This window comes from Aulonocara sp. 'chitande type north' Nkhata Bay, linkage group LG17 (assembly GCF_057382095.1).
Source record: "Aulonocara sp. 'chitande type north' Nkhata Bay isolate Kocher_YH1m ecotype deep benthic linkage group LG17, A_spYH_male_GT1.1, whole genome shotgun sequence".
NCBI classification, from domain to species: domain Eukaryota; kingdom Metazoa; phylum Chordata; class Actinopteri; order Cichliformes; family Cichlidae; genus Aulonocara; species Aulonocara sp. 'chitande type north' Nkhata Bay.
In genome coordinates, this window is record NC_141360.1 from 27,052,209 (window position 1) to 27,065,618 (window position 13,410).

Here is a 13,410-nt window from a genome sequence, read left to right on the forward strand (position 1 = left end):
GGCTCAGGGGGTTGGGAAGCGTATCTGTAACCGGAAGATGGTCGGTTCGATCCCTGGGCTCTCTGTCCTGGTCGTTGTGTCCTTGGACAAGACACTTTACCCTACCGCCTACTGGTGTTGGCCAGAGGGGCCGATGGCGCGATATGACAGCCTCGCTTCTGTCAGTCTGCCCCAGGGCAGCTGTGGCTACAACCGTAGCTTGCCTCTACCAGTGTGTGAATGTGAGAGTGAATGAATAATGGCATTGTAAAGCGCTTTGGGTGCCTTGAAAAAGCGCTATATAAATCCAATCCATTATTATTAATTATTAATCCCCTGCCAAGTTTGGTGCCGCTGATTCACACGAACAACTCCTAAAAACAATAAAGCTTCACCTACCTAGTCTTCAGCGGTGTACCAGGCTTGAGGCAACTTTAAACACAAACTTACACAGAAAGTGAGTGAGACGCACAGAAGTGATGGATCCTATGGACGCATAACCCGATTCCTTCAGATTCGGCAACTGTTTGTCACAAACAATGCCTGTTAACTCTATTTTTGACATTAAGCTGCATAAAGAATATAAAGAGGACAGGAAGTCACAGAAACACTGCTGGTGGTTGCTGATTTTCAAAATAAAAGACCATGCACACTGTATGCTGTGCTTCTGAAATTCAGAGTGATTCAAAGCAGAAAGGAACAAAACTACATCAGAGATGCAACATTGGAGGCATGCATCCAGTGTATTCCCACGGTAATAGAGAACATAATGTAGGCCAATTACATCCCAGCAGCTGAGGTACAATGATTTTTCCCTCTTCAGATGCTCCATCTGAAGAGGGAAAAATCATTCAATTATTGTGATATATCATTGTGATATATTATCAGCCCAGCGTTACAGTATCACAGCATTCAGAATGTAAATATGACTAAAAACAGCATCCATGTAAGCACTAAAGCATTACACTGTGTCTATACAGTAGGTATAACGTTTCTCATTCATTGGAACTGAGGTGGACTGAGATGTATTAAATCTGTACTGTCACTTGTTACTATGAGACAGCAAACTCTTATACTGCAGGATCACATTTCATTTCTCTATAACTGATGCCTATTGAAGCTGCCAGGATTTCAGATCCCAAACCAAAATGATTTCTTACACTTTTTGTCCGATGATTTTGTATCATGGTTACTTCTTTAGCGCAACTTCCTGCTGAGACTAACCCTACTGATTTACTGGGTAACAGAAATCAGACACAGGATTTTAGAAAAAATCCCTGCATGAGCTCAAGGCACAGCTTGCTGCGCTCATACACGGCGGCTTTTCAAATTCAAGCTGATGGTTACAAATTGAACATTTTTTTTCTCTCTTAATTGTAAGAGTTTCAAATTTAATTAAAGCATTTAAAGCAACTTCTGACAATATACCTTTTCTTAAAAATGTCACAGTTGGAAAAACAGATATTACCATCTGACTGCCTTTCCTGTGTTGCCTATAGTACAGAGATTCTTGCTGAGTATTCAGCTGACTGCTAATGAGCCCATCTCCTGTTAATTTAATTTAGAGCGTGGGCTCTTCCATGTAGCCACCACTGTTTCTGCTGCAGGGCCTTTAATCCCTGCACAATTAATCTCTGGTCTGCTGTTGGTGTGGCACCTTTGTTACATCCTGTCTTTCCTGTCTTACATCCTTGTGTTTTCTTGTAACCCAATGCATTATAATTTACACAATTAAGTGCTCAGGTAACTTCCCCAACAAATACAACAACAGATAGCAAGGATCATCAGGCGATCCACACCAAAACTGTTAACGGAAGCACTGTGTACTACTCGATGTGTATAATTTCCTAGGTAGAGATGCAATAGGATGTTGCGAAAGGCATTTCATGTTTTTAATGACACTGACTCTTATTGTGAAAGTAATGATCCTTATCTACTGATCATTTTCATTGTCAATGTCATTGTGTCTTCAGCATGCCTGTGAATAATCAGCCAAAGTGGACTCAATGTGCATCACCTTGAAAAATAACAGCTGAGCTGGAATACGAAAAGAAGGTCAACACGCATTCTCATTTTCCTTCTCATATTAGAGTAAATGATCAAAAATGTGAAATTTAGGTAGTATTATCAATCATAATCTGTCTGCCTGAACCAGAAATCACACATCCATCCTTTTCTCCTCCTTATTTTCAAGGTAGAGCTGTCGCTTTGAAAAAAAAAAAGCACAAGAATGAAAAGGCAAAATGTAACTGCACTTTTAGAAAATCCCATTTTCTGCATCATTTCCATATATTTCCAAAAACAATCATAACATCACAGATATATCACAGATTTTGTCTGGCAAGGCTTTACTGTTTCCAAACAGGGCAGCTTCATATCCTGAAATTGCTACTATTTCATTTTGCTGCTACATCAGTCGCGCACTGCAAAAACTGAGTTGCTATTTCTTTTTGCCGTCATATACTGTTGTGTTTGCAGCCACAAAGGGATTGATGCCTTAACTGACGTGAAACTCGTTGTTTCGTGCAATACAAAGTTCATCTGCTGTGCCGATCAGTGTGGTGGAGATGCGCTTTGTCCTCAAGTGGAGCGCATATCCTAAAGGCGTGTGATAAATCTCTCTTACAAGAATCACTTGAGCCTTGGATACAATTTATGCCTTTTTGTTTTGTTTGTTTGTTTGCTTGTTTTTTTCTGTTTTTAGAGATCAACGATCAAATCCTAAAAATAGAAGATCCCACTTCTGTAGCTGTAGAAGCGACTTTGCCTCTTTTCAGACCTTATACATTCATTTGAATATATGCAAAGAAAAGAAGTGACTTATGGAAATTGTCCGTGCCTTCTGTCTTTCTTTTCTGATCTCCCTTTGGGGTGGGGGACTGTTAACAAAGCCAGAATGAATGCTGCTGAAGTGAGAAGGAAATGTTAATGCATGAAATCCTTTTTCGGCTCCACTCTCTCCATAATGCTTCTCAATTTGCCCAAACTTTTCTCAAAGAAATTGGGTGATTTTCATTTTGCTCTTGAGTGAAGAGCTTCGGGAACATGCCTGTGTTAATCTCTTCAGGATTCCCTCTGTTTAACCCCTCACTGAGACATACTGACAAATGGGTTTTTCTTCTTCCTCTGTTGCGCTGAAATAAATCATTGCACCCGAGAAAACCAGAGTGGAGTTATTATTTATCCTTGGATTAATTTATTATCTCTAAAGCCAAATGTATTTCATTGCCTTCTCGTATATTCCTGTTTCGTGATGGCCAAAAGTATTTTACGGTGAACCGCTACAGTTAGTGTCCTGTGTACTGCACGGTGTGGACAGGCTGATCAGCTATGTCATGTGACTTAATGTGACTTGGCATTAACAATGGTCCAAAGTGACAACTGTGGTTGTTTTTGTCGTGAGCTTGATACTATTCATTAATGACAGGACCAACAATCCAAGCAACAATATGTCCCCTAAAGCTCCTGTAGTAGAGCGCTGAGGGGAGGGAATGATAAAGTGTGAGAAGGACCCAGGGGCTTTGAATAAAAAGAGATAGAGGAAAAAGTGAAAAAGAGAATTCCACCCATGATGAGAACCACAGCTTGGGGCGCACATCGCTCACATGTCCACCAGAGAATGAAAGTGCGGCCGCCTGATTTGTGCCTAATAAAGTTGTCAAATCCTATCAAGACTCACATCTACCATATAAAGCACTGGCCCAGTCAGAGCTAGTCAGGGGTGATCAGGGGTAGCCGGTAGTGGACAAAACCTCATAGTGATAGATGATGTGATAGCACTGCCTTATGGAAGTGGAGGCCAGATGATAGAGGGTGAAATGGGTGAACAATTGACAGCCACGGGTGTTTCTGCTCAATTTATTAGGAGCTGTAAGCATCCAAGAATTATAGTGATGATCCTAGTCTCCTGGTAGCAAATTCATCACAGACTCTGTGAAATGAACAAGTCTTGGAATATATTTTCTTCACACCTCAGTGCCTGAAAGCCCACTCTCACAGTGGCTGATAGGTTGGCAGGAATGTGGTACACATCAGTGTGCCTGTGCTTGCAGACAGGTCCTGTTCTATGCCTTCCCTATTTCCTCATGCCCACACTCCCATTAAGGAAGGCTGTATCTATGGCCTGACCCCTAGGGGGAGGCAGTGCATGGTGTCAGAAGAAGCAGCACATGTCTGCCCACAGAGGACACACTGACCGCTCCCTGTAACAATGACGAGTCAGCCTCAGATAGATCAGACCAAACAGGATATTTAGAGAATTAGCTACTAGTGGTCACCATTTGACCCCGAGGGCATCAGGATCTTAAAAGCTTCAGGTCCTGTTTAAGATCATTCAATCACAGTTCTAAGATAGACTTTTTAGAAAACCACTGACAGCTGAAGTGAAAATGTTGCTTTTTAATATTAACTTTAACAGTCAAATGTTTCCACAGGTTGCCTGTTGAAAACTACAACCTAGAGCTGTTATGCTATCTAGCACGACTACCCATTGCTCATACAGTAATATTACTTTATCTCTGCATTGCAGACTTTGACAGAGATTTAATTTCTCTTGAGATTACACTCAATAGCTCATGGGTCCATCAGATGGAAAATTATGTACTACTAATGTTTCCTCTGCCGCTAAAACACAACACGCTCTCCCGCAGTTACCAGTTTTTATTAGTCTTCCAAACTGCTTTTTTCTGCTTCACAAATTCATCCGAAAGAGTTTTGACTGAACTCCCTTTATCAAAAGTTTTCAAATTGTGAAGCTGAAAAACCAGATGATGCTCGCCCTTTCTGTCACAATACATTCCCAGTTTACAAACCCGATTTGCTCCATGTGCAATATCTGAGATCAACAGGGCAGCTGTGATTGAGAGGGTTGTTTGAGGTCTAAATCAGTCTAGGGTGGCACGTTACAGGGAGTTAGGGAAATTGCTTTCATCTCTAACTTGGTGATGGTGTTTTTACATTAAATCTGTGATGAGACACACATATTATAACTTCAGATTCACAAAATGAAACAAAAAGTATCCTGAAGTTGAGAGAGTTGTATAAGCTACTGGATCATTATTTTTTTATATATTCATATGTAATATAACTGATAATAAAAAAAATACCCGAAAGCTGTAATAAAACATATAAAAATAGTATACCCACCAGCTGAAATATGAAGTTTCTGCCTAATCATGTACAGGTCCACTAGCGCTGCCTCAACATCTCTAATCTGTGTAGGCAGGGGAAAGACCTGTGGGGGGATTTCTACATCAGGAAGTCAGCAACAGATCATTTAGGTGTAGCCCAAAAGCCCATTTGGCTTGATATGGCTTGATATGATTAGGATATGGTTAGCTTGGAAAGCAGGATGACTTTGGTCTTTCTTTCTCAAGCCTTTCCTGAACAGTTTTTGTAATTTGATTGGGTTCAAAGTCATGGTTGAGGGACAAACTTGGTCCAGTGAGATTGCCATGTGGGTTTGCTTGGTAAGCAATCAGTACCCAAGGTTACACAGATGACCGTACTGCAGCAGCTTCCAGTGCTATTTATTTCAGCTATCAGTTGTTTTAGTATCTGTTTGGCGCGATGAGTAATCTGTAGATTAACCAAGGAGAATTTTTTCTGGCTCACAATTTAACTGCTTTGGCTGCCTTTTAGCACTCTTATTAACATTGTTTCTAACAGCAGCAGGTTGACTTTTTCAACAAAAACAAAAAAGATCAAATGAACCTAAATACATTTGCAGCACCAACGAACTTTAAACGTTATCATTAGCTGGTGATTGAAATCCATGTGTGAAATTTGACACCATCCCAAGCTTGTTCAATCAAACTAACACACAAATACAAAACTGTTGTCCTAACTGACCTATCACACTGAGTTTTCAGATGAATATTATATTTTATAATATATTTAAACATTGAGAAACATTTTTTAGTTTTTAGTTATGTATACCTAAAGCCATCATTATTATTATATTACTATAATATATACTACATTTGTGAGGAGCATTCAACTTGCAAGGGAATTTCTCAGATCTTACAAGCTTATTCAATTCAGGTTTATTTCTATAGTGCCAAATCACAACAAAAACCACCTCAATGCACTTTATACTTTAAGGTAAAGACCCTTCAGTATTCTGGAGAAAACCCTAGCAATCAAGTGGCCCACCAGGAGCAAGCACTTTGTGATAGTGGGAAGGAAAAACTCCCTTTGAAAAAGAAGAATCCTCCAGAAAAACAAGAAGGAGCCAGCCATATTTTACAAGTGAATGAGGATGATGATATGAAGCTGATGCCTAAGTTCAAGAAGGAAGATCTGTCATCACTCATCTGCCTGCTTTCCTGAGTTCAGCTGACTATCGCTTTCCCACATTGTCAATCTCAACACTGACATCATTTCTCTAGTCCAATCATCTTCTTGCTTGCCTTTCTTGAGCCAATCAGCCTCCACTTTGGTTTAAATCTGTGCTCTCCGTCATTCTCCATTTTCAGATTCTCTTTCGTGCAACCCACTTCTTCTATGAACCACAAGTAAGCCTGCAATCTGAGAGTGAAGTGCTCTGTTAACATAATATACTACGGTATGGTGTTGTATGGTCTTTAAGACATGATGGGTACCTTTCAACATTCATAGGTCCATTAGTTTTTACAAGATCCCCCAAATCACTGGCTGAAACCCAGACTTCAAACATGGCAGAGCTTCCACTATGTGGATAGATGGCTGTGGATATTCACTGTACCTCTCTTCTGATTTCATCTGCACATACGGCAATTTAAATCAAAACGTAAAATTTGGATTCATCACTTCTTAAGACCTGTTACCACTGATTTTTTACAGTTCTTATGTAATGTGGCATCCCTCCACCCTTTTCCCTGTTACCCTACCTTAAGAAAGGCTTCTTGACAGCCAATATTTCAATGAGACGATTTGTAATGAACCGACGAGCAAATCATAGATGGATGAACTGAAGGATCACATGCATCTCACAGGTCCTCTGTCAGACATTACAGTGAAGACGTTGCTATATCTTACGAACATTACCAGAGAAAGTCACAAGGAAACTCTGGCTTCTTGGAAGTAAAATATAAAGAAATGATGGGCAGCTCAAGACTTTTGCACAGAGTGAAAAAGTTATTTCATGGTTTCTAAGAGGTCTCTCAACTCACACCTTGTTGCACTGCCCCCCAGTGTCCAAAAGGCAAATAACTGCAAGCTTAAAGTAGATATGTATATGTGGATGTAATTTTTCATTGATAGATAAACATACACACCAACACAAAACACAACACAAAACCCTCCATCTATTCTGATAATTTTGAGGCTACTGATAGTACTGATAGTACTGCTGCATTCTAAAGGTACATAAACTTGTATGACTGTGTTTCTTTTCAAATTCTGCATATTTCTCCAAGTAGTTATCTCTTTTTGCTTAAAAGGAAGAACAAAATTAAAAAGAAAAGAATATTTCAAGTGGGAGAAATTACAGTGTAGAGTGTAGTGTATTCATTTAATTTAAATTCATGGCTAATCATTACAGACAGTATTCAAGAATACGTTTGGAAATTTTCTATATTTTCAATGCTATTAAAAGAGAAAAAGCTAACAATTAATTGATTCCACTTACAAACAGTATCTGTGTATATAAAGATTGACATAACGTCTTCGTGATAAATCAGAAAAGTCCTTTAAAAAGAGCTACTCAGTGTAACTGTGTTCACTTTCACTCTGCATAAAAAAAGTCTTCAGTTCTGGGGTTTCTGGGGCTGCCAGAGAACTTTTTTATTTGCCACTATCTCCAAGCTCTCTGAGCTAAGTGTACATCTTAGTACTTTTGTCATGTTTTATGGCTGCAATGTAAGTTTATCTATATGAATGGCAGACTGAATAATGTATTGTGGTCAGTGTCACCAAGCAAAATTTTCTAGGGCTGAAATATTAAGGCTAATATGGCCAAAAGAGTGGTCACTTCAGCCTGTCTCCTAAAGAAAGTCTATCCCCACAGACCTCCATGTGAAAATAACCAACGTAAAAGCAAAGACTTAAAGTTATGAGTGAAGCATGCTAACTTTTACAGTCATCTATAAACCACTTGAAAGTGATTAACAATGAGGTAACTGCATCTATGGATGTATGTTGCTAACTAAGCTTGCTAGCCCTAGCTAGATAACTCTCCATCTGATACTGTCACTTTTGGCTTCAAACCACCCAAAATGGTGCTAGCTGAAAAGTTAAGCTTAGTCTTTAAAACTCGGGGTCATAAATTAGTATGTGACATCAGAGTGACTAAATCCTTTTTTTACATACAGTCTATGGGTTTTACACATTGTCATAAATCGTCTGGATTCAGGAGTTCTGCGGAGAAGCTCTTGCAGCTTGTTGCTTTGTTTTCTGGTCTTCAGCTGCTTGTACATATAGTGCCCTTATCTTCCTTAATAAATAAAAGTTATTCTTTAAATTTTGAAATGTGATTGTTGAAGACTATATGCCCTCCCAAGTCCTGACAATGTTGGACAAGCAGGTTGCTTTAGCAAATGCTGTCTTTGAAAACACACCTGACATTTGGGTGATTTTCAGTGTGTCCCCAGGATTGTGCTGAGACTTTAGTAGATACCTTGGGTGCCTGTGACAGTGACAGCAGGCCTCACTAATCACATTAGATTTGGCTATGGCAAAGACAAGGCCATGAACAACTAAGATAGATGGATTAAAGCAATTTAGCAAGTATGGATTACCCTTCACTACAGTGATCAGCGTGATAAGGATGGTCTCGAAGCTGGATTCTCAAACTCTCCAGCTGTTAGTTTGTATTGTGTGTGTGTGTGTGTGTGTGTGTGTGTGTGTGTGTGTGTGTGTGTGTGTCTATATATTGTTTTTCATTTTGCAGCAATTTTATTGAAACATTTTGTGATATTTATCTTCAAAGTTGCTTTATGAATAAAATGTTACTTATGTATGTAGGAACCAGTGTTCCAAAAATATTCAGTGAGACTGTTCGTCCCCAATTTTCTGTCCTGTAGAGGAAGGTGCTGCCTTTATTGGATATCACTGTGGGGAATGAAACTCCAAAAATAGTCAGTTTTGAAGGTTCTCAGACCTTGGTATATGAGGTATGATGACAAAGTTCTAGATGGCAGTTTGGTGTGATAGCTACCACTATCTCTACAAAGCAACAATCTACCAGCCATTGACTAACCAAGTGTGTCTTTCTGTGTGGGGTTAGCATTCTTCTCCGTGTGTCTGTGTGGATTCTCCCTGGGTAATGCACCTTCCTCCCACTGTCCAGAGACACGCATGTGGTTAGGTTAACTGGTGGTTCTAAACTAGCAACAGATTGGTGACCTGTCCAGTGTATAGCCTAGGCTCCAGTCCATCATGACATGAAGGGGATAAGTAAAATAAATGTACCCCTTCCAATATGGCTGCTACTTCTAGATTGCTGCCTTGAAGCACCTCTCTCCCTTCTGACCATTATCATGTTTGTTTTTGTGATTTCAATATGGACTTCAAACTTGTGAAAAGAGCAGCCATCAACTTCTGTGTCAAATTGACCTGACTGTCATGTCAAGAGAAATCAGTCGTGATGAGAGTTGGGTCTCAGGCTATGACCCAGAGAGAGCAATTATTAGTGGAAGAGCTAACGGTGTCCGAACCCGAAGGTCATCCGACCAGGAATGCGAGCAGGATCATGGTTGTTTTTGACATTCATGGGTTTGTGCACCGTGAATTTGTCTTCTAAAGTGAAACTTTCAATGCATATTCTACTGTAACATCCTGGGAGAACATTTGGCGCAAACAGCCTAAATTGTGGCTTTTGCCATCACGTGTCTGCTCACAGCCCTTTGAAAATGACTTATCCTCTTTATACCAAAATGAAATTCAAGGTTAAAAGTTCAGACTCAATGGACGCAGTACAGTACTAGTGAAGTATCGAGGTTTGTGCAACACAGCTGCTCAGTTGTTGGATACACTGGAAAAAGTCGATTTAACGGACTGTTTCAGAAAGATAACTTGTTAGTTTTTGCTGGAAATCAGGGACGAAGTACCAGTCTCTTTTCTTCACAAGATCAAGTCTCGTACCACTGAGTCCAAGGACTGGTGAGAAAATTCTTTCAGATTCAGGTAAATAGATTCTGATTTCACAGGTTAAGTTCTCATTGATTTCCTCTGTTCTCCCATAGGCGTGGGTTCAGGTAAGGGGTATTTTATTTCTATTGGCATAGGCTTGGGTGAGAATTTCTCTACAGGGCAAGAGTGGGTCAAGCCAGTATGTTTGGAAGGCAGACGCACTAGAAAGGACTCTGTGCTGAAAGAGGACGGGCAAGGCAAGTTTGCAAGTTAAACTACATCACTGTTTAACTTAACAATGCAACAAGGAGTGGAATGACATGCCCACGGTTACATACTGCATATGATTATAGAAGGTGTGCCAGTGGATCTGGGGAAGTCACACCCATTGCTGGAAAGATTTAAGCAGAGTTAGACACAGAGAGATAGTTACGTAGGTAAAGACATAGAGAAGGTGAAACAGTACCCGAGAAAATTGGGAGGGGGGTAACAAAAAGACTAGTTATAAGTAGGTACTAAATTTAAATCAGGTTTTGACTTTTATGGGGACTGCACTTTATAATATCACAGTCCAGGCTTCGTTAAGCATTTATGCGGGGAATGACATGCATTAATTTGAGACCTACATTAATATGGTCTACACTAAACTTCTATTAAGATATTTATCATTTTGTATTGAAATTAAACTTCAGGGGACTTAGATGAGGCTGAATATCTAGAACAGACAATTGAGTGAAATATTCCTTCATCAGTATATGAGCTTCAGTTGAGTCAATGCCACATACTCTGGCCCATCTGGTGTAATTAAGACTCCACCAGATTTGTATTAATCCACAGATAAAAATAGTCCACCATTTTACAAATTTACCCCCCCCCCCCCCCCCCCCCCCGCCCACACACACACACACACACACACACCCTTTTTTAAATTGAAACTCTATATTTATAACCTGATGTGAAAGACTCATCTTTAGGGCCAGTGCACTTAAAGCAGACAAAGACAGACTGGAATAGACAGAGACTATCCAGAGATAAGTTAAGCATTGCCTGTTTTTGAATTTGGAAACAATATTCCTAAACTATTTGAAATAAAGGTAACAATCATAGAACGTGTATTCATTTACATTTTTTCCCATATTTTAAAATAAGCATGAGCAGTAATGTTTTTCCTGCATCTTACATTTAAATTTAAGGCATTTAATGTGCACCAGTGAACAGCTGGAAACTGGTTTTATGCAACATACTGTCTGGCAGTGTGGTTAAACCTTTTTTATGGTTTTATCTTAGGAGAAACATAAATGGAAAATGGGATTGAGGTAGCTGATTTACATTCACATGGTGAGGGGATTTAAATTTGAGATGCTAATCTAGAGTGTCAGTCTGAAGTTAAGTAGAACACATTTTTTTCCAAGCTTGATAGGCTAAAGTGTTATTATTTAAATTAAAAATGTACTTGTGGAAGTTCTTGTCTATTCTTTGCTAGATAGCGTTCAACAAAGTGTTCGTGCACAATTAGAGACCCAAAATGTACAATTTTAACTTTAAAGCATCAATTATAATCTCTCGGTGAGGAAAATAGTCTTCATAAAATGGCAGCATTTGATCCATGAAGGAATGTCTAATTGACTTACTGCAGAGGTTATGTGAATTAATTATTATTCAAACTGACTGTAATGGCTGAGTGTTCTTGTAGTTATGGGGAGGTATATGTGCACCGTTGACTGAGTATTAGCCCCATGAATGTTTTGAAAAGCTAGAGAGGAGGGAGAATGTCTGGACAGTTTAATGGACACAGTTGCATAATGTATTTCTGCAGCCTGGGCTGCTAATAGACTGAAAAATGGAGGTGCCATACTGTCATGCCTATGGATAGAATTACTTTAACATGTCTGTCGGGTGGAAAATTCCACTCTGGTGCTTGTACATTAAAGAAATGTGCAGCACTCTCACAAATTTGGGCCTCCCTTTTGACACAGCTAAAGTATGTTTTTATGTTCTCTTTAAGTATGGTAAAAGTGTAATTTAGATCTTTATTACAAATAATGATTAATCGAAAACCTGGAGGATTTTATTAATTTTCTATCCAGCTGTGGGTCATATGAATTGAGGATATGTGATGAAATGCTTAAGCAGTACATTCTTCAGCACCATTAGTATGCAGATGTCATCATTATAACCGTGAATACTTGCAACTGACTATAATTAATTTAGACTTCACATGAATTTGTAGCCCATTCTGGGATTAATTTTAGTCAAGTTCTGTGTGTCACATTAGCATGGGGAAATCTGGGCAATACTCATCTCTGTCCTTATCAATTATTAGGGTCTAAAATCGGTTGCATAGACTGGAAAAATCTGATTCTTATTGTCACTTAAAACGGTTTTAATAATTGTGTTTCAGCTACAAGGTCTGTAATATATAGATGTACATATTGGAGAGATGATGGATACTATGCGAGGTACAGTGATAAAGGAAAGAGGAAGGCAGAGCACTTAAATTTAACCAGCGGTGTTTTAATTCACTATAGCATTTTCTTAGAATTGTATCTTTTACTGTTATCTTCTTCGTCTAGACTAGTTCCAGGGAAGTGATTTCATCAAATGAATGTGTGACAAGACTTTTGTCCTCACCTATATTTCACAAAGATGGTACATTGGAGATTATACACTTAGTTGGTTTCACTGGAAGAATGAAAGCAGATGTAGGTGTCTCTAGTGGCTTAATAGGCAAAGAGGCAGTTGTAGGCTTTGAACTTATTGCTCTGACCTTGAGCCTTTATAGATTAAGGTTATGTAATGATTGATCTTTCTACCCCTTTGGAGTGTTGCTTTCTGCAGCTGACCCTATTCATCAGGAGCTGATGGAGCTATCCTTAAATGGCATAGGTCAGAATACGGATAAATATGCAACACATGCTGCGTTTGTTTTCACCACTGCCTTAAAAAGTAATCATGCACAGCCATGCTCACGTAATAGGAAACATTCCTCAGGGATTTTGATCCATATTGGCATGATAGCATCACACGGTTGCTGCAGATTTGGCTGCTGCACATCCCATTCCACCACATCCCAACGGTGCTCTATTGGAGATAGATGTGGTGACTGTGGGGCCATTTAATTACAGTGAATTATATACTTTAATTATTTATTTAAGCCAGGATGGGCCAGTGCGTTCCTATTATTTATGCCAAGCTGACCTGACAACGATTTTACAATCTTTTATTGTTCAGTTCTGCTGAACCCCTGTCAACTGCAGCCTCAGTTTCCTGTTCCTGTTAGCTGACGGCCAGTGTAGTTGTCTGCTCTTCTGTATACTTTGGTTTTAACAAGTAACAGATGTGAGTTACGGTTGCTTTTATATCAGTAGGGCCATTTTCTTG